The following is a 20,749-nucleotide window of genomic DNA, read 5'->3' as shown; positions in this document are numbered from 1 at the left end:
AGGGGTCAGAGGAGGAGAGGCCTGTCCAGGGGTGCAGAGGAGATGAGGCATGTCCAGTGGAGCGGCAGAGGAGGAGAGGCCTGTCCAGGGGTGCAGAGGAAGAGAGGCCTGTCCAGGGGTACAGAGGCGAGGCCTGTCTATGGGGGTGCAGAGGAAGAGAAGGGTGTAGAGGAGGAGAGGCCTGTCCAGGGGGGTGAAGAGGAGGAGAGGCGTGTAGAGGAGGAGAGGCCTGTCCAGGGATGCAGCAGAGAGGCCTGTCCAGGGAAGGGGCAGAGGAGGCGAGGCCTGTCCAGGGGTGCAAAGGAGGAGTGGCCTGTCCAGGGACAGCAGAGGAGGTAAGGCCTGTCCTGGGGTGCAGAGGAGGTGAGGCCTGTCCAGGGTGCAGAGGAGGTGAGGCCTGTCCAGGGGTGCAGAGGAGGTGAGGCCTGTCCAGAGGAGGGCCAGAGGAGGAGAGGCCTGTCCAGAGGAGGGGCAGAGGCCTGTCCAGAGGTGCAGAGGAAGAGAGGCCTGTCAAGTGGTGCAGAGAAGGGGAGGCCTATCTAGGGGGCTCAGGAGGAGAGGCCTGTCCAGGGGTGCAGAGGGGGGAGGGCTGTGCAGGGGTGCAGAGGAGGAGAGGCCTGTCCAGAGGTGCAGAGGAGGAGAGGTCTGTCCAGTGGTACAGAGGAGGAGAGGTTTGTCCATGGGGGTGCAGAGGAGGAGAGGCCTGTCCAGGGGCGCAGAGGAGGTGAGGCCTGTCCGGAGGAGTGGCAGAGGAGTAGACGCCTGTCCAGAGGAGGGGCAGAGGCCTGTCCAGAGGTGCAGAGGAAGAGAGGCCTGTCAAGTGGTGCAGAGAAGGGGAGGCCTACCCAGGGGGGCATAGAAGGAGAGGCCTGTCCAGGGGTGCAGAGGAGGAGAGGGCTGTGCAGGGGTGCAGAGGAGGAGAGGCCTGTCCAGGGGTGCAGAGGTGGAGAGGCCTGTCCAGTGGTACAGAGGAGGAGAGGGCTGTCCATGGGGGTGCAGAGGAGGAGAGGCCTGTCCAGGGGTGCAGAGGAGGTGAGGCCTGTCCAGAGGAGCGGCAGAGGAGGAGACGCCTGTCCAGGGGTCCGAGGAGGAGAGGCCTGCCCAGTGGTGCAGAGGAGGGGAGGTCTGTCCAGGGGATCAGAGGAGGAGAGGCCTGTCCAGAGGAGCGGCAGAGGAGGAGAGGCCTGTCCAGGTGTGCAGAGGAGGCGAGGCCTGTCCAGGGGTGCAGAGGAGGTGAGGCATGTCCAGGAGTACGTAGGACGAGAGGCATGTCCAGGAGTGCAGAGGAGGAGAGGCCTGTCCAGGGGTCAGAGGAGGAGAGGCCTGTCCAGGGGTGCAGAGGAGATGAGGCCTGTCCAGAGGAGCGGCAAAGGAGGAGAGGCCTGTCCAGGGGTACAGAGGAGGAGAGGCCTGTCCAGGGGTGCAGAGGAGGAGAGGCCTGTCCAGGGGTCAGAGGAGGAGAGGCCTGTCCAGGGGTGCAGAGGAGATGAGGCCTGTCCAGTGGAGCAGCAGAGGAGGAGAGGCCTGTCCAGGGGTGCAGAGGAGGAGAGGCCTGTCCAGGGGTGCAGAGGAAGAGAGGCCTGTCCAGGGGTACAGAGGCGAGGCCTGTCCATGGGGGTGCAGAGGAAGAGAGGGGTGTAGAGGAGGAGAGGCCTGTCCAGGGATGCAGTGGAGAGGCCTGTCCAGGGAAGGGGCAGAGGAGGCGAGGCCTGTCCAGGGGTGCAGAGGAGGAGTGGCCTGTCCAGGGGGAGCAGAGGAGGTAAGGCCTGTCCTAGGGTGCAGAGGAGGTGAGGCCTGTCCAGAGGAGGGGCAGAGGAGGAGAGGCCTGTCCAGAGGAGTGGCAGAGGCCTGTCCAGGGGTGCAGAGGAAGAGAGGCCTGTCAAGTGGTGCAGAGAAGGGGAGGCCTATCCAGGGGGGCATAGGAGGAGAGGCCTGTCCAGGGGTGCAGAGGAGGAGAGGGCTGTGCAGAGGAGGAGAGGCCTGTCCAGGGTTGCAGAGGAGGAGAGGCCTGTCCAGGGGTGCAGAGGAGGAGAGGCCTGTCCAGTGGTACAGAGGAGGAGAGGCCTGTCCATGGGGGTGCAGAGGAGGAGAGGCCTGTCCAGGGGTGCAGAGGAGGTGAGACCTGTCCAGAGGAGCGGCAGAGGAGGAGACGCCTGTCCAGGGGTCCGAGGAGGAGAGGCCTGCCCAGTGGTGCAGAGGAGGGGAGGTCTGTCCAGGGGATCAGAGGAGGAGAGGCCTGTCCAGGGGTGCAGAGGAGGTGAGGCCTGTCCAGAGGAGCGGCAGAGGAGGAGAGGCCTGACCAGGTGTGCAGAGGAGATAAGGCCTGTCCAGGAGTGCAGAGGAGGTGAGGCATGTCCAGGAGTGCGTAGGAGGAGAGGCATGTCCAGGAGTGCAGAGGAGTAGAGGCCTGTCCAGTGGTACAGAGGAGGAGAGGGTTGTCCATGGGGGTGCAGAGGAGGAGAGGCCTGTCCAGGGGTGCAGAGGAGGTGAGGCCTGTCCAGAGGAGCGGCAGAGGAGGAGACGACTGTCCAGGGGTCCGAGGAGGAGAGGCCTGCCCAGTGGTGCAGAGGAGGGGAGGTCTGTCCAGGGGATCAGAGGAGGAGAGGCCTGTCCAGGGGTGCAGAGGAGGTGAGGCCTGTCCAGAGGAGCGGCAGAGGAGGAGAGGCCTGACCAGGTCTGCAGAGGAGATGAGGCCTGTCCAGGAGTGCAGAGGAGGTGAGGCATGTCCAGGAGTGCGTAGGAGGAGAGGCATGTCCAGGAGTGCAGAGGAGGAGAGGCCTGTCCAGGGGTCAGAGGAGGAGAGGCCTGTCCAGGGGTGCAGAAGAGATGAGGCCTGTCCAGAGGAGCGGCAGAGGAGGAGAGGCCTGTCCAGGGGTACAGAGGAGGAGAGTTCTGTCCAGGGGTGCAGAGGAGGAGAGGCCTTTCCAGGGGTGCAGAGGAAGAGAGGCCTGTCCAGGGGTGCAGAGGAGGAGAGGCCTGTCCAGGGGTGCAGAGGAGGAGAGGCCTGTCCAAGGATGCAGAGGAGAGGCCTGTCCAGGGAAGGGACAGAGGAGGTGAGGCCTGTCCTTTGGTGCAGAGGAGGGGAGGCCTGTCCAGGGGTGCAGAGAAGGAGAGGCCTGTCCAGGGGTGCAGAGGATAGGCCTGTCCAGGGAAGGGGCAGAGGAGGTGAGGCCTGTCCAGGGGTACAGAGGAGGAGTGGCCTGTCCAGGGGGAGCAGAGGAGGTAAGGCCTGTCCAGGGGTGCAGAGGAGGTGAAGCCTGTCCAGAGGTGCAGAGGAGGTGAGGCCTGTCCAGGGGGGCAGAGGAGGAGAGGCCTGTCCTGGGGTACAGAGGAGGTGAGGCCTGTCCTGGGATACAGAGGTGAGGCCTGTCCAGGGGTGCAGAGGTGAGGCTTGTCCAGAGGTGCAGAGGAGGTGAGATCTGTCCAGAGGAGGAGAGGCCTGTCCAGAGGAGGGGCAGAGGAGGAGAGGCCTGTCCAGAGGAGCGGCAGAGGAGGATAGGCCTGTCCAGGGGTGCAGAGTAGGAGAGGCCTGTCCAGGGGTGCAGAGGAGGAGAGGCCTGTCAAGGGGTGCAGAGGAAGAGAGGCCTGTCCAGGGGTGTAGAGGAGAAGTGGCCTGTCCAGGGGAAGGAGAGGAGGTAAGGGCTGTCCTGGGGTGCAGAGGAGGAAAGGCCTGTCCAGGGGTGCAGAGGAGGTGAGGCCTGTCCCGAAGAGCGGCAGAGGAGAGGCCTGTCCTGGGGTGCAGAGGAGGTAAGGCCTGTCCTGGGGTGCAGAGGAGGTAAGGCCTGTCCTGGGGTGCAGAGTAGGTTAGGCCTGTCCAGGGGTGCAGAGGAGGAGAGGCTTGTCCAGGGATGCAGAGGAGGTGCGGCCTGTCCTTTGGTGCAGAGGAGGGGAGGCCTGTCCTTTGGTGCAGAGGAGGGGAGGCCTGTCCTTTGGTGCAGAGGAGGGAAGGCCTGTCCTTTGGTGCAGAGGAGGGGAGGCCTGTCCAGGGGTCAGCGGTGGAGAGGCCTGTCCTTTGGTGCAGAGGAGGTGAGGCCTGTCCTTTGGTGCAGAGGGGGGAGGCCTGTCCTTTGGTGCAGAGGAGGGGAGGCCTGTCCAGGGATGCAGAGGAGAGGCCTGTCCAGGGGTGCAGAGGAGATGCCTGTCCAGGGAAGGGGCATTGGAGGTGAGGCCTTTCCAGGGGTGCATAGGAGGTAAATCCTTTCCAGGGGTGCAGAGGAGGTTAAGCCTGTCCAGAGGTGCAGAGGAGGTGAGGCCTGTCCAGAGGTGCAGTGTCTAGGGGTGCAGAGGTGAGGCCTGTCCAGAGGAGGGACAGAGGAGGTGAGGCCTGTCCAGGGGTGCAGAGGAGGTGAGGCCTGTCCAGGGGTGCAGATGAGGTGAGGCCTGTCCTGGGGTGCAGAGGAGGTGAGGCCTGTCCAGAGGAGGGGCAGAGGGGGAAAGGCCTGTCCTGAGGAGGGGTGGAGGAGGAGAGGCCTGTCCATGGATGCAGAGGAGAGGCCTGTCCAGGGAAGGGGCAGAGGAGGTGAGGCCTGTCCAGGGGTGCAGAGGAGGTGTGAGGCCTGTCCAGAGGAGGAGAGGCCTGTCCAGAGGAGGGTCAGAGGAGGAGAGGCCTGTCCATAGGAGCAGAAGAGGTGAGGCCTGTCCAGGGGTGGAGAGGAGGAGAGGCCTGTCCAGGGGTGCGGAGGAGGTGAGGCCTGTCCAAGGGAGGGGCAGAGGAGGAGAGGCCTGTCAAGGGGTCAGAGGAAGAGAGGCCTGTCCAGTGGGTGCAGAGGAGGAGAGGCCTGTCCAGGGGGTGCAGAGGAGGAGAGGCCTGTCCAGGGCTGCAGAGGAGAGGCCTGTCCAGGGCTGCGGAGGAGGAGAGGCCTGTCCAAGGGTGCAGAGGAGGTGAGGCCTGTCCAGAGGAGGAGAGGCCTGTCCAGAGGTGCAGAGGAAGAGAGGCCTGTCCAGAGGTGCAGAGGATGAGAGGCCTGTCCAGAGGTGCAGAGGAGGGGAGGCCTGTCCAGAAGAGGGGCAGAAGAGGTGAGGCCTGTCCAGAGGAGGGGCAGAGGAGGAGAGGCCTGTCCAAAGGAGGGGCAGAGGAGGAGAGGCCTATCCAGAGGTGCAGAGAAGGTGAGGCCTGTCCAGGGTTGCAGAGGAGGTGAGGTCTGTCCAGGGGTGCAGAGGGGGAGAGGCCTGTCCAGGGGCGCAGAGGAGGTGAGGCCTGTCCAGAGGAGAGGCAGAGAAGGAGACGCCTGTCCAGGGGTCCGAGGAGGAGAGGCCTGCCCAGTGGTGCAGAGGAGGGGATGCCTGTCCAGGGGATCAGAGGAGGAGAGGGGTGCAGAGGAGGTGAGGCCTGTCCTGAGGAGCGGCAGAGGAGGAGACGCCTGTCCAGTGGTGCAGAGGAGGTGAGGCCTGTCCAGTGGTGCAGAGGAGGTGAGGCCTGCCCAGTGGTGCAGAGGAGGTGAGGCCTGCCCAGTGGTACAGAGGAGATGTGGCCTGTCCAGGAGTGCAGAGGAGGAGAGGCCTGTCCAGGGGTCAGAGAAGGAGAGGCCTGTCCAGGGGTGCAGAGGAGATGAGGCCTGTCCAGAGGAGCATCCGAGGAGGAGAGGCCTGTCCAGGGGTGCAGAGGAGGAGAGGCCTGTCCAGGGGTGCGAAGGAAGAGAGGCCTGTCCAGGGGTACAGAGGAGAGGCCTGTCCATGGGGTGCAGAGGAAGAGAGGGTGTTAGAGGAGGAGAGGCCTGTCCAGGGGGGTTCAGAGGAGGAGAGGGGTGTAGAGGAGGAGAGGCCTGTCCAGGGGGGTGAAGAGGAGAAAAGGCGTGTAGAGGAGGAGAGGCCTGTCCAGGGATGCAGCGGAGAGGCCTGTCCAGGGAAGGGGCAGAGGAGGCGAGGCCGGTCCTGGGGTGTAGAGGAGGTGAGGCCTGTCCATGGGTGCAGAGGAAGAGAGGCCTGTCAAGTGGTGCAGAGAAGGGGAGGCCTATCCAGCGGGGCATAGGAGGAGAGGCCTGTCCAGGGGTGCAGAGGAGGAGAGGGCTGTGCAGGGGTGCAGAGGAGGAGAGGCCTGTCCAGGGGTGCAGAGGAGGTGAGGCCTGTCCAGAAGTGCAGAGGAGGAGAGGCCTGTCCAGGGGTCAGAGGAGGAGAGGCCTGTCCAGGGGTGCAGAGGAGATGAGGCCTGTCCAGTGGAGCGGCAGAGGAGGAGAGGCCTGTCCAGGGGTGCAGAGGAGGAGAGGCCTGTCCAGGGGTGCAGAGGAAGAGAGGCCTGTCCAGGGGTACAGAGGCGAGGCCTGTCCATGGGGGTGCAGAGGAAGAGTGGGGTGTAGAGGAGAGGCCTGTCCAGGGGGGTGAAGAGGAGCAGAGGCATGTAGAGGAGGAGAGGCCTGTCCAGGGATGCAGCGGAAAGGCCTGTCCAGGGAAGGCGCAGAGGAGGCGAGGCCTGTCCAGGGGTGCAGAGGAGGAGTTGCCTGTCCAGGGGGAGCAGAGGAGGTAAGGCCTGTCCTGGGGTGTAGAGGAGGTCAGGCCTGTCCAGGGGTGCATAGGAGGTGAGGCCTGTCCAGGGGTGCAGAGGAGGTGAGGCCTGTCCAGAGGAGCGGCAGAGGAGGAGACGCCTGTCCAGTGGTGCAGAGGTTAGGCCTGCCCAGTGGTGCAGAGGAGGAGAGGCCTGTCCAGGGGTGCATAGGAGGTGAGGCCTGTCCGGGAGTGCAGAGGAGGAGAGGCCTGTCCGGGAGTGCAGAGGAGGAGAGGCCTGTCCAGGGGTCAGAGAAGGAGAGGCCTGTCCAGGGGTGCAGAGGAGATGAGGCCTGTCCAGAGGAGCATCCGAGGAAGAGAGGCCTGTCCAGGGGTGCAGAGGAGGAGAGGCCTGTCCAGGGGTGCAAAGGAAGAGAGGCCTGTCCAGGGGTACAGAGGAGAGGCCTGTCCATGGGGTGCAGAGGAAGAGAGGGTTGTAGAGGAGGAGAGGCCTGTCCAGGGGGGTGCAGAGGAGGAGAGGGGTGTAGAGGAGGAGAGGCCTGTCCAGGGGGGTGAAGAGGAGGAAAGGCGTGTAGAGGAGGAGAGGCCTGTCCATGGATGCAGCGGAGAGGCCTGTCCAGGGAAGGGGCAGAGGAGGCGAGGCCTGTCCAGGGGTGCAGAGGAGGATTGGCCTGTCCAGGGGGAGCAGAGGAGGTGAGGCCTGTCCAGAGGAGGGGCAGAGGAGGAGAGGCCTGTCCAGAGAAGGGGCAGAGGCCTGCCCAGAGGTGCAGAGGAAGAGAGGCCTGTCAAGTGGTGCAGAGAAGGGGAGGCCTATCCAGGGGGCATAGGAGGAGAGGCCTGTCCAGGGGTGCAGAGGAGGAGAGGGCTGTGCAGGGGTGCAGAGGAGGAGAGGCCTGTCCAGGGGTGCAGAGGAGGAGAGGCCTGTTCAGGAGGGTGCAGAGGAGGAGAGGGGTGTAGAGGAGGAGAGGCCTGTCCAGGGATGTAGCGGAGAGGCCTGTCTAGGGAAGGGGCAGAGGAGGCGAGGTCTGTCCAGGGATGCAGAGGAGGAGTGACCTGTCAAGGGGGAGCAGAGGAGGTAAGGCCTGTCCTGGGGTGCAGAGGAGGAGTGGCCTATCCAGAGGTGCAGAGGAGGTGAGGCCTGTCCAGGGTTGCAGAGGAGGTGAGGTCTGTCCAGGGGTGCAGAGGAGGTGAGGCCTGTCCAGGGGTGCAGAGGAGGTGAGGCCTGTCCAGAGGAGCGGCAGAGGAGTAGACGCCTGTCCAGGGTTCCGAGGAGGAGAGGCCTGCCCAGTGGTGCAGAGGTGGAGAGGCCTGTCCAGGGGTCAGAGGAGGAGAGGCCTGTCCAGGGGTGCAGAGGAGATGAGGCCTGTCCAGTGGAGCGGCAGAGGAGGAGAGGCCTGTCCAGGGGTGCAGAGGAAGAGAGGCCTGTCCAGGGGTACAGAGGCGAGGCCTGTCTATGGGGGTGCAGAGGAAGAGAAGGGTGTAGAGGAGGAGAGGCCTGTCCAGGGGGGTGAAGAGGAGGAGAGGCGTGTAGAGGAGGAGAGGCCTGTCCAGGGATGCAGCAGAGAGGCCTGTCCAGGGAAGGGGCAGAGGAGGCGAGGCCTGTCCAGGGGTGCAAAGGAGGAGTGGCCTGTCCAGGGACAGCAGAGGAGGTAAGGCCTGTCCTGGGGTGCAGAGGAGGTGAGGCCTGTCCAGGGTGCAGAGGAGGTGAGGCCTGTCCAGGGGTGCAGAGGAGGTGAGGCCTGTCCAGAGGAGGGCCAGAGGAGGAGAGGCCTGTCCAGAGGAGGGGCAGAGGCCTGTCCAGAGGTGCAGAGGAAGAGAGGCCTGTCAAGTGGTGCAGAGAAGGGGAGGCCTATCTAGGGGGCTCAGGAGGAGAGGCCTGTCCAGGGGTGCAGAGGGGGGAGGGCTGTGCAGGGGTGCAGAGGAGGAGAGGCCTGTCCAGAGGTGCAGAGGAGGAGAGGTCTGTCCAGTGGTACAGAGGAGGAGAGGCTTGTCCATGGGGGTGCAGAGGAGGAGAGGCCTGTCCAGGGGCGCAGAGGAGGTGAGGCCTGTCCGGAGGAGTGGCAGAGGAGTAGACGCCTGTCCAGAGGAGGGGCAGAGGCCTGTCCAGAGGTGCAGAGGAAGAGAGGCCTGTCAAGTGGTGCAGAGAAGGGGAGGCCTACCCAGGGGGGCATAGGAGGAGAGGCCTGTCCAGGGGTGCAGAGGAGGAGAGGGCTGTGCAGGGGTGCAGAGGAGGAGAGGCCTGTCCAGGGGTGCAGAGGTGGAGAGGCCTGTCCAGTGGTACAGAGGAGGAGAGGGCTGTCCATGGGGGTGCAGAGGAGGAGAGGCCTGTCCAGGGGTGCAGAGGAGGTGAGGCCTGTCCAGAGGAACGGCAGAGGAGGAGACGCCTGTCCAGGGGTCCGAGGAGGAGAGGCCTGCCCAGTGGTGCAGAGGAGGGGAGGTCTGTCCAGGGGATCAGAGGAGGAGAGGCCTGTCCAGAGGAGCGGCAGAGGAGGAGAGGCCTGTCCAGGTGTGCAGAGGAGGCGAGGCCTGTCCAGGGGTGCAGAGGAGGTGAGGCATGTCCAGGAGTACGTAGGACGAGAGGCATGTCCAGGAGTGCAGAGGAGGAGAGGCCTGTCCAGGGGTCAGAGGAGGGGAGGCCTGTCCAGGGGTGCAGAGGAGATGAGGCCTGTCCAGAGGAGCGGCAGAGGAGGAGAGGCCTGTCCAGGGGTACAGAGGAGGAGAGGCCTGTCCAGGGGTGCAGAGGAGGAGAGGCCTGTCCAGGGGTCAGAGGAGGAGAGGCCTGTCCAGGGGTGCAGAGGAGATGAGGCCTGTCCAGTGGAGCAGCAGAGGAGGAGAGGCCTGTCCAGGGGTGCAGAGGAGGAGAGGCCTGTCCAGGGGTGCAGAGGAAGAGAGGCCTGTCCAGGGGTACAGAGGCGAGGCCTGTCCATGGGGGTGCAGAGGAAGAGAGGGGTGTAGAGGAGGAGAGGCCTGTCCAGGGATGCAGTGGAGAGGCCTGTCCAGGGAAGGGGCAGAGGAGGCGAGGCCTGTCCAGGGGTGCAGAGGACGAGTGGCCTGTCCAGGGGAGCAGAGGAGGTAAGGCCTGTCCTAGGGTGCAGAGGAGGTGAGGCCTGTCCAGAGGAGGGGCAGAGGAGGAGAGGCCTGTCCAGAGGAGTGGCAGAGGCCTGTCCAGGGGTGCAGAGGAAGAGAGGCCTGTCAAGTGGTGCAGAGAAGGGGAGGCCTATCCAGGGGGGCATAGGAGGAGAGGCCTGTCCAGGGGTGCAGAGGAGGAGAGGGCTGTGCAGAGGAGGAGAGGCCTGTCCAGGGTTGCAGAGGAGGAGAGGCCTGTCCAGGGGTGCAGAGGAGGAGAGGCCTGTCCAGTGGTACAGAGGAGGAGAGGCCTGTCCATGGGGGTGCAGAGGAGGAGAGGCCTGTCCAGGGGTGCAGAGGAGGTGAGGCCTGTCCAGAGGAGCGGCAGAGGAGGAGACGCCTGTCCAGGGGTCCGAGGAGGAGAGGCCTGCCCAGTGGTGCAGAGGAGGGGAGGTCTGTCCAGGGGATCAGAGGAGGAGAGGCCTGTCCAGGGGTGCAGAGGAGGTGAGGCCTGTCCAGAGGAGCGGCAGAGGAGGAGAGGCCTGACCAGGTGTGCAGAGGAGATAAGGCCTGTCCAGGAGTGCAGAGGAGGTGAGGCATGTCCAGGAGTGCGTAGGAGGAGAGGCATGTCCAGGAGTGCAGAGGAGGAGAGGCCTGTCCAGGGGTCAGAGGAGGAGAGGCCTGTCCAGGGGTGCAGAGGAGGTGAGGCCTGTCCAAGGGGAGCAGAGGAGGAGAGGCCTGTCCAAGGGGAGCAGAGGAGGTAAGGCCTGTCCAGGATTGCAGAGGAGGAGACGCCTGTCCAGGGGTGCAGAGGAGGAGACGCCTGTCCAGGGGTGCAGAGGAGGAGACGCCTGTCCAGGGGTGCAGAGGAGGAGACGCCTGTCCAGGGGTGCAGAGGAGGTGAGGTCTGCCCAGGGGTGTAGAGGAGGTGAGGCCTGTCCAGGGGTGCAGAGGAGGAGAGGCCTGTCCAAGGGTGCAGAGGAGGTGAGGCCTGTCGAGGGGGGCATAGGAGGAGAGGCCTGTCCAGGGATGCAGAGGAGGAGAGGGCTGTGCAGAGGAGGTGAGGCCTGTCCAGGGTGCAGCGGTGGTGAGGCATGTCCAGGGGTGCAGAGGAGGAGAGGTCTGTCCAGGGTGCAGAGGAGGAGAGGGCTGTCCAGGGGTGCAGAGGAGGTGATACCAGTCCAGAGGTACACAGGATGTGAGGCCTGTCCAGGGGTGCAGCGGTGGTGAGGCATGTCCAGGGGTGTAGAGGAGGTGAGGCCTGTCCAGGGGTGTAGAGGAGGTGAGGCCTTTGCAGGGGTGTAGAGGAGGCGAGGCCTGTCCAGTGGTGTAGAGGAGGTGAGGCCTGTCCAGAGGTACACAGGTGAGGTCTGTCCAGGGCTGCAGCGGTGGTGAGGCATGTCCAGAGGTGCAGAGGAGAAGAGGTCTGTCCAGGGTGCAGAGGAGGAGAGGCCTGTCGTCCAGGGGTGCAGAGGAGGGGAGGCCTGTCCAGGGGTGGAGGGGTGCAGAGGAGGTGAGGCCTGTCCAGGGGGGCAGAGGGGCTGAGGCCTGTCCAGGGGGTCAGAGGATGTGAGGCCTGTCCGGGTGTGCAAAGGAGGTGAGGCCTGTCCAGGGGTGCAGAGGAGAGGCCTGTCCAGGGGTGCAGAGGAGGTGAGGCCTGTCCAGCAGTGCAGAGGAGTTGAGGCTTGTCCAGAGGTGCAGAGGAGGTGAGGCCTGTCCTTTTAGGTTGGGGTTGCAAAGGAGGTGAAAATCACCTGTTCTACAAGCTCCGAAATGCTGAACGTTATCAATCCCAGCTTCATCTAGGAAAGACCTGAGTCTAGTCCTGATTCTATCAAGAATGGATTTCTGCATCTCTTTATACGAAGGCATATCTAAATATCTCCTTCATGCAAACACAGCAGCTGGGCTTAAAAAAATCAACGTTGAACGCCAACAGTGAATTGCCCACCTCGTTAAGGGTTTTGCAAAGGTTTTTTTTACATCATGTGCTAGATGTATTGAGCATATTTATAAGGGCCTTCCCACCAATATTTCCATGTAAGAAGGTTGAGACCTTTTATTTTTGTTGTGGAGCAAAAGCTGTCCATGACACTACTAACTAGAGTAGTCAGTGTCTAGTAACGTGTCCCTGAACACCTACTAGCTCTTCCTCCTATGTTTGTGTTCTGAGCCCCTCCTTCTCCCCTCTGAACCCACCAAGGATGTTTGGTCTGTGTGTCTGTGTGTAAAGGCGCTTTCGTGTACTGGATTCATGTGAGGTGGCGAGCCCATTTCAGGTGTCTCCCCTGTATCTACGTACCCTCTAAAGTTGTGCGCTGCTCCATGACATTAGTGACAATCTGCATTCTCTCCTCTCACTGCATGCCCTGCCGCTGCTTTTTTAGAGTAACTCCTTGTACTGAAATTCTTTGTAAAGCAAATGCCACTTGTAGGGAGGATTATAATCTCTCTGACACCACTTGGTACGTAATATCCCATACCTGCCCCCAAAAAAAACCTGGGTCCTGCATGATTTACTATATGGTAATACATTCCTAAAATATTGCTCATTTTGCCCATGCTTCAGTCCATATGAAACTAGTCTTTGCCCTCCCACCCTCTTGTCCACACAGTACCCTGGATCCCGCCAGCTATTACATGCTCACCTGTCAAGAGAACTTACAGACAGAATAGAAGTTTTCTTGCTGGTGGACACTGAACACTTTCTGTTAGTAACTCCACTGGGTGCAATCCTATTGGTGCCTGGCCTGTGTTATTGCATTGCTTGCATTAGATTCTCCTATTGCCTGGCCCGTGGTATTGTATTGGTTGCATCAATCCTAGTGCTTGGCCTATGTTATTGAATTGTTTCCACCAACCATAATGCCTGGCCTGTGTTATTGCATTGTTTGCATAAACCCTAGTACCTGGCCTGTGTTATTGCATTGTTTGCATCACATTTTCCTAGTGCCTGGCCTGTGTTATTGCATTGTTTGCATCAGATTCTTCTAGTGCCTGGTCCGTGTTATTGCATTGTTAGCATCAATCCTAGTGCCTGGCCTGTGTTGTTGCATTGTTTCATCAGACTATTCTAGTGCCTGGCTTGTGTTATTGCATTGTTTGTGTCATGTTTTCCTAGTGCCTGGCCTGTGTTATTGCATTGTTTGCATAAGATTCTCCTAGTTCCTGGCCTGTGTTATTGCATTGTTTGCATCAGATTCTTCTAGTGCCTGGCCCATGTTATTGCATTGTTTGCACAAGATTCCTCTAGTGCCTGACCTGTGTTATTGCATTGTATGCATCAACCCTAGTGCCTCGCATGTGTTATTGCATTGTTTGCATCAGACTCTTCTAGTGCCTGGTCCGTGTTATTGCATTGTTTACATCAATCATAGCGCCTGGCCTATGTCATTGCATTGTTTGCATCAATCCTTGTGCTTGGCCTGTGTTATTGCATTGTTTGCATAAGATTCACCAAGAGCATGGCCTGTGTTATTGCATTGTTTGCATCAACCCTAGTGCCTGGCCTGTGTTATTGCGTTGTTTGCATAAGATTCTCCTTGTGCCCGACCTGTGTTATTGCATTGTTTGCATCAGATTCTCCTCGTGCCTGGCCTTTATTATTGCATTGTTTACATAAGACTCTCCTAGTGCTTGGCCCATTTTATTGCATTGTTTGCATCAGATTCGCCAAGTCCCTGGCCTATGTTATTGCATTTTTGTTTTTTTAGCAGTTTTATATAGCGCAAACTTGACCCGAAGGTATCGGGTATCAGAGCGCTTTACACGAACACCAGTTGCATTACATGAGGACACATTAATTTTTGTTAGGCACGGGGAGATTAAGTGATTTGCTCAGAATCACAGGATGTTGCGCGTCCTTGCCGAGACTTAAACCTGGTTCCCCAGATTTGAGGTCGACCTCGCTAGCCATTAGGCCAACTCCTTTCTCCATTGTATTGAATTGTTGCATTGCATTGTTTGCATAAAATCCTTCTAGTGCCTGACCTGTGTTATTGCTTTGTTTGCGCCAGATTGTCCTCGTGCCTGGCCTCTGACTGCAAGGACACTGCACTCTTCCTGCAGTTTGAATCTACTTCCTATTTATGTAGCAACAAACAGCACAACATGTCTGCCAGAGATATTGTAAGGTCAGAAAGTCAAGTCAAGTCAAGTCAAAGGATTTATATAGCGCACTACATACCCGGAGGGTCTCAAGGCGCTTGAGAAGGGGTGGGGAGTTACTTGTCAAATATCCAAGTTTTGAGTTGCTTTCTGAATGTTAGGTGGTTCTGGGTAAGGCGAAGGTGAGTGGGAAGAGAGTTCCAGGTTTTAGCTGCCAGGTAGGAGAAGGATCTACCTCCCATGGTGGTCTTGTTGATGCGAGGTACAGTGGCAAGGGCTTGGTGAAAAACAAACTGTTGAGTAAGATTTTCAACGAAGAATCTGCTTTGATAGACGGCATAACATCCATGTGGAAACATCAGTAGGACAATGGTACATGGAATGATAATGGTAGATTTATTTACACTTCTGTGCAGTGCGTGTCACGTATTGTTCTTTTCTTCCACTCTCATTGGATGGTAGTAATTTTAAATATCTTTTCATCCAACAGAAAACCATCCTTGAATGTATGAAATGACCATCTATAATGAAGCTAATTTTGTAAGTCTTCAATAATAGCAGAAATAATGAGCTACAGTATTCAGCAAAACATCAGTGCAGTCAGCGACAGAGTAACCTGCACACAAACAGACAGATCCCGGATGAAGCATCAAGGGCAGTTCGGTGATTGTAAGAAGCTGAGCTGTGCACCTCCACGCGACAAAGAAATTACCTCTACAAAATTAAGGCAACAACAATAACCAACAACCTCCTGTATAAACAAGTGTCCAACTCCAGCTTTGATCGTGGGATCAGTATGATGTGATTACGGCAGTGCTCTGTTTTCTAATATAATGACAAGCTATCATTTAGTACTCTAGGTAAATTGTAAACTCTTTCTGGGTAACTCACAACAGCCATAGAAAGGCACAACCGAGCGGAGCCAGACAATTGACAGGTAAAGGAAAGAGGAGTTCTTGTATCTACAATTCAACAGACTATCGCAATTTGCACTGGCCAAAAGGAAGATACATCTTAACCCGCAAGCGTGCATAGCCATAATCCAATCTAAAGGCACAATCACCTACAAAGACACCTTCTACGTATTAGAAGTGTGGCAAATGTTTGGTGGCTATTGCATTTTATTGTTAAAACAGAAATCAAATGTGTAAAATACCGCACACATATAAAGTGTGTGAGAAAAACACTAGTGCTTTATCAGCCATGTTGGCCCATTAGGAAATAAAGTCAAGGGATATAGACAAATATATACCCGACCCACAAACACTAACCAAGAAAGAAGACTCATACACATGCAGCAAGAGCTTTAGTTTGTCATCACTACTCGAGCTTCATCAGCACACATACACAGGACAAAAACCTTTCAAGTGCAGTGAATGTGTAAAGCGCTTTAGTCACTTATCAAACCTCCAAATTTATCAGCGAACACACACAGGGGAAAAACCATTCAAGTGCAGTGAATGTGTAAAGAGCTTTAGGCGATTATCAGTGCTTCAAAGTCATCTGCGAACACACATGGGGGAAAAACCATTCAAGTGCACTGAATGTGCAAAGTACTTTAGTAAGTTATTAGATCTACAAAGACACCAGCGAACACACACAGGGGAAAAGCCATTCAAGTGCAGTGAATGTGTGAAGAGCTTTAGTGTGTTATCAAGCCTTCAAACTCATCAGCGAATACACACAGGAGAAAACCCATTCAAGTGCAGTGAATGTGGGAAGAGCTTTAGACAGTTATCAAACCTACGAAGACATCAGCGAACACACACAGGGGAAAAGCCATTCATTTGCAGTGAATGTGTGAAGAGCTTTAGTCGATTATCAGTGCTTCAAAGCCATCAGCGAACACACACGGGGGAAAAACCATTCAAGTGCACTGAATGTGCAAAGTGCTTTAGTGAGTTATCAAGCCTTCGAAGACATCAGCTAACACACACGGGGGAAAAGCCATTTAAATGCAGTGAATGTGTGAAGAGCTATAGTCGATTATCAGTGCTTCAAATACATCAGCGAACACACACAGGGGAAAAACCCTATCATTGTAGTGAATGTGACAGTAGTTTTCGTGACTCTTCAGCATTAAGGAATCATCAGCGAACACACACAGGAGAAAAACCATTCAAGTGCAGTGAATGTGTGAAGAGCTATAGTCGATTATCATACCTACAAAGTCATCAGCGAACACACAGGGGAAAACCCTATCATTGTAGTGAATGTGACCGTAGTTTTTGTGACTCTTCAGCATTAAGGAATCATCAGCAAACTCACACAGGAGAAAAACGATTCAAGTGCAATGAATGTGGGAAGAGCTTTAGTCGATTGTCAGACCTACAAAGTCATCAGCGAACACACAGGGAGAAAACATAGAAGGGCGCTGAAAGTGTGAAGGACTTTTGATAGAAGACCCGACTAGCAGTAAAGAAGAAAAACAGATAACAGTATTTTCAAAGTTAGAAAAGTGTTTGTTTCCAGAGATTGCTCACTTGCGTACACAAAGCAAAGCAACATGATGCACCAGGATACACAGTTGGAGGCGAGCACAATTTGGATTAAAAGAAAAGAAACATTCTTGATTTTTATTTGGTGAAGAAGAGATACAAAGAAAAAAATTAAATCTCACCTGATCACACTTTCTGTAAAAGCAACACTGAACAATACTGGGACTAACAATGGTATTTTCAGTTAACTCGTGGGATTAGTGTCCGCAGAGAGTAGAGCGGGATGCAGCTCTATCTGTAGAGAGTAGAGTGGTACACAGCTCGGTCCGCAGAGAGTAGAGTGGGACACAGCTCTGTCGGCAGAGTATTTTTTTTTAAATGTTTTTATTGTTGCATCAATATTCCAATCATATACATACAACCAGTTTCCAATTTCGTTACAATGTTATCATCTTATGTTGTAAAGTAGAAACAATAAAGGAGAGCAATTTTCCATTTTCTCCCCGTCTCTTTCGTCTACAAAGAACGTTCATAAACTCTTCCCCCCCTTCCCCCACAGCACTTACTGAACACACAATTCTCAATATATGAAAAGAAGTTACTTACCTGTAACTTTGGTTCCCCAGTATTGGTAACTTTCATGGATTCCCATGCTTTGTATCATTCCCCGTCGTCGGAATGGGAGCTTCGGTAGTATCACAACCATAGAAAAAATAGGCCTAGGCCTCATCTCCTTTTGTATCCTATCACCCTCTTTGTGTAAAAAAGACCAAACTTTTGTCAGGACCAATCAGAGCAGCCTCACCCCCTAGAACCTTCCTGAGAGAGCTCAGAGCCTCAGATTTTCGTAGCCGTTGTGCAAACCGCCACTATCTCTGTCAAAAAACTGAGCTTTCCCAGGGGAGGAGGGTGGGCGCATGGGAATCTATGAAAGTTACCAATACTGGGGAACCAAAGTTACAGGTAAGTAACTTGTTTTCTTGCCCCAGTATTGGAACTTTCATAGATTCCCAAGCTTTGTATCAGAGTAGCTAGGAGTAATAACCAAGACACATTTTGTAGATACATGGCATCACATAACCATAAAGCATATAAACTTATGGCATAGCAAAAAAGAAAGCAAAATGTGCTCACCAGGATGCAGGGCTTGTAGGGAAAGCTCACCTCTCAATGGAAAAGATTCCGCAGAACTGCTTGACCAACAGCCGCGTCGTCTCGTCCTGCAGACTCCAGGCAGTAGTGCTTCGTGAAGGTATGTGTACTGCTCCACGTTGCTGCCCTGCATATGTCCTTAATGGCGACTCCAGAGAAAAGAGCCACCGACGATGCCACAGACCTTGTGGAATGTGCACAGACTTTTCTGTCCAAAGGCTTGCCCGCCTCCTGATGGCAGAATCGAATCGCACTGGAGATCCAGCGGGAAATGCCACTCTTTGCCAAAGGAAACCCCTTTCGTGGTGCGCTGTAGGACACAAACAATTGGGATGATTTCCGAAAGGGTTGTGTGCGCTCTAAGTAGAATTTTAGAAAAGGGGGTGGTGATGGACAGAGTATCTGAATTAAGCAGAACACTTGTACCCAGTCAACAGATCAGGGCTTGATCCATCACCGTTTTTTAGCTCACTGCACCATCCCAGCTCAGAACCTGGCTACATGCAAATTAGTCTGTCCCTGGCCCAGTGCATCATGGCAACAGGGCAGACCAAACTACCAAGCCAATTATTTTACTGGAAAGGAAACAAGGTTCCGGGGACCGGTTTCTGGCATTACAGCTGTCTTCGGCCCGGCTTGCTTGAATCCTGATGGTGCAGTGAGCAAGGGACTCACATCTGAGTATACCCTTCCACGCTTGTGGTGGACAAAACGATTCAGAAAAGGGGGTGGTGATGGACAGAGTATCTGAATTAAGCAGAACACTCGTACCCAGTCAACAGATCAGGGCTTGATCCATCACCGTTTTTGAGCTCACTGCACCATCCCAGCTCAGAACCTGGCTACATGCAAATTAGTCTGTCCCTGGCTCAGTGCATCATGGGAACAGGGCAGACCAAACTACCAAGCCAATTCTTTTACTGGAAAGGAAACAAGCTTCCGGGGACCGGTTTCTGGCATTACAGCCGTCTTCGGCCCGGCTTGCTTGAATCCTGATGGTGCAGTGAGCAAGGGACTCACATCTGAGCATACCCTTCCACGCTTGAGGTGTAATGCCAGAAACCGGTTCCCGGAAGCTTGTTTCCTTTCCAGTAAAAGAATTGGCTTGGTAGTTTGGTCTGCCCTGTTCCCATGATGCACTGGGCCAGGGACAGACTAATTTGCATGTAGCCAGGTTCTGAGCTGGGATGGTGCAGTGAGCTAAAAAAACGGTGATGGGTCAAGCCCTGATCTCTTGACTGGGTACGAGTGTTCTGTTTAATTCAGATACTCTCTATCACCACCCCCTTTTCTGAATCTAAGTAGAATTTTAAGCATCTTTGAACGTCCAAAGAATGTAATGTGCGTTCCGCAGGCGTTGCAGGGCGCGGAAATAAAGACTTTAAAATCAAAGGTTCATTCAAGTGGAACTCAGATGGCACCTTAGGAATAAATTTCAGATTGGTGCGAAGGATAAGTACATCTTTTTTGAATTGCACGAATGGATGCACTGTGGAGAGGGCTTGAGCTCACTCACCCTTCTCGCTGATGTTAGAGCTAAGAGGAGGGCAAGTTCCCAAGACAGGAATTTCAAGTCCGCCTTGTGCACCGGCTCAAACTGAGCTTTCATGAGTTTAGCCAGGACAAGATTGAGTTGCCAAACTGGTGGAGGAGGGCAAACTGGAGGATACATTCGAAACAAGCCTTTTAAGAATTGTTTAACAATCCTAGAGGACCATAAGGAAGGGCCTGAAGAACTGCGCCTAAACCTTGATATGGCTGCAAGATGTACCTTAACAGATGAATGCGCCAACCCAGACTTTGCCAATGATAGTATATATGGCAAAAGTTGATGAGGCAGAGATTTGTAAGGATGGAGATCTTGTCTCTGACACCACAGGCAGAACCTCTTCCATTTAGCCTTGTAAGTTTTATTAGTGCTCGAGCTTGGGACAAAACTTCTCTACATTCCTAGGGGAGATTCAGATGACGGAACTCTCTGTGTTCAGGAGCCACGCTGTCAAGTGCAGTGATTTCGGATCCGGATGGTAAACTTGTCCTTGATTCCTCGACAATAGGGAAGGAATTGGTCGCAAGAGAATTGGATGAGTTTGGGAGAGTAGAATGAGTTCTGTGTACCAAAATTGCCGGGCCAAGCTGGTGCAATGAGAATCATCCTGCAAGGTTCCGCTTTCATTTTCCTGAGTATTCGAGGAATTAGGGGAATTGGCGGAAAAGCATAAAAGAATGTGCTGTACCAGGCCATCGAAAGGGCGTTCCCCAGAGATTCCTGATGGTGAAGTTTGCTTGCGGAAAACCGTCATTTGGCGTTCACCGGAGAGGCAAAAAGGTCGATGGTTGGTGTCCCCCAGACCGAGAACACACTCTCCAGAATGGACTGATTAAACTCCCATTCGTGATTCACCTCTGTCTGGCTACTCAGGGCATCCGCCCTGACATTGAGAGAGCCTGCCAGATGTTCGGCTCTCAAGCTGATGTTGTGTAGAATCGCGTAATCCCAGATCCCCTGAGCTTCTTTGGACAGAGTTTGCGATCTCGTTCCTCCTTGCTTGTTGACGTAGTGCATGGCCGTCGTATTGTCCGTCCGGACCATCACTGGCGATTTCAGACTCTGGGAAGGAAAGCCTGCAAAGCCAAACGAATGGCCGCTAGCTCCAAAAAATTTCAGCGGGCACTGACCCTGTTCTGGACTCCAGTGCCCGCTGAATTGAAGCTCTCGGAGCACCGCTCCCCAGCCTTCCAAAGAGGCATCCGTTGTCATGATCAGAGGGGATGGTGAAACTCTGAACGTCAGACCCTGTGCGATATTGTCCTGCACTAGCCACCATTCACATGCCTTTCTCATTTCTGGTGTTACCAACACCTTGTCGTTGAATGATCCCTCTGCTTGGCACCACTGTTTGTCTAGCTCTTCCTGCAGAGGACGCATTCGCAGCCTGCAATGAGGTATTAGTGGTATGCAGGATGACATCGACCCGAGCAGGGACTTGTATTGTCGGACTGAAAGGCATTTCTTGTGGAACAGTTGGCGAGCCGATATGATCAACTTCTGTTGACGTTCTTCTGAAGGACGAGCTGTGCATTGCGTTGTGTCTAAAATGGCCCCAAGGAACCTTGTGGATCTGGAGGGCTGTAGAACTGACTTGTGTTTGTTCAACTGAAGGCCCAGGTGACTGAACAACTGAATGCAAGCCGAAACAGCTTGAGAGGTTTCCTTGAAAGATGGAGCCTTGACGAGCTCGTCGTCCAAATAAGGGAAAACCTCCAGGGATTGTTTTCGTAGAAAAGCTGCTACTGGTGCCAACACTTTGGTGAATACCCGAGGTGCAGACCGAAGGCCAAACGGAAGCACCTTGAATTGGAAATGGCTCTTTCCCACTGTGAATCGCAGATATTGTCTATGAGCTGGGTGTATTGGAATGTGGAAATACGCATCTTCTAAATCCAGAGATGCCAAATAGTCGCCTGGGTTCAAAAGAGGAAGAATTTCTTGGAGAGTGACCATCCCAAAAGAGAGTTTGATGAGATAAGTGTTTTGCTTGTAGGTC

At 55.7% G+C, this 20,749-nt stretch overlaps 1 pseudogene; it reads left to right on the top strand.

The window, feature by feature from the left end:
• LOC147667219 (uncharacterized) overlaps positions 1–16,456 on the top strand; it is a 252,714-nt pseudogene extending 236,258 nt beyond the window's left edge.
• Positions 16,457–20,749: the final 4,293 nt, after the last annotated feature.

This window comes from Lissotriton vulgaris, unplaced genomic scaffold (genome assembly GCF_964263255.1).
Source record: "Lissotriton vulgaris unplaced genomic scaffold, aLisVul1.2 SCAFFOLD_1628, whole genome shotgun sequence".
Classification (NCBI taxonomy): Eukaryota; Metazoa; Chordata; class Amphibia; order Caudata; family Salamandridae; genus Lissotriton; species Lissotriton vulgaris.
The sequence above is the reverse complement of the archived record's forward strand: the minus strand, read 5'-3'. Positions and strand labels throughout refer to the sequence as shown.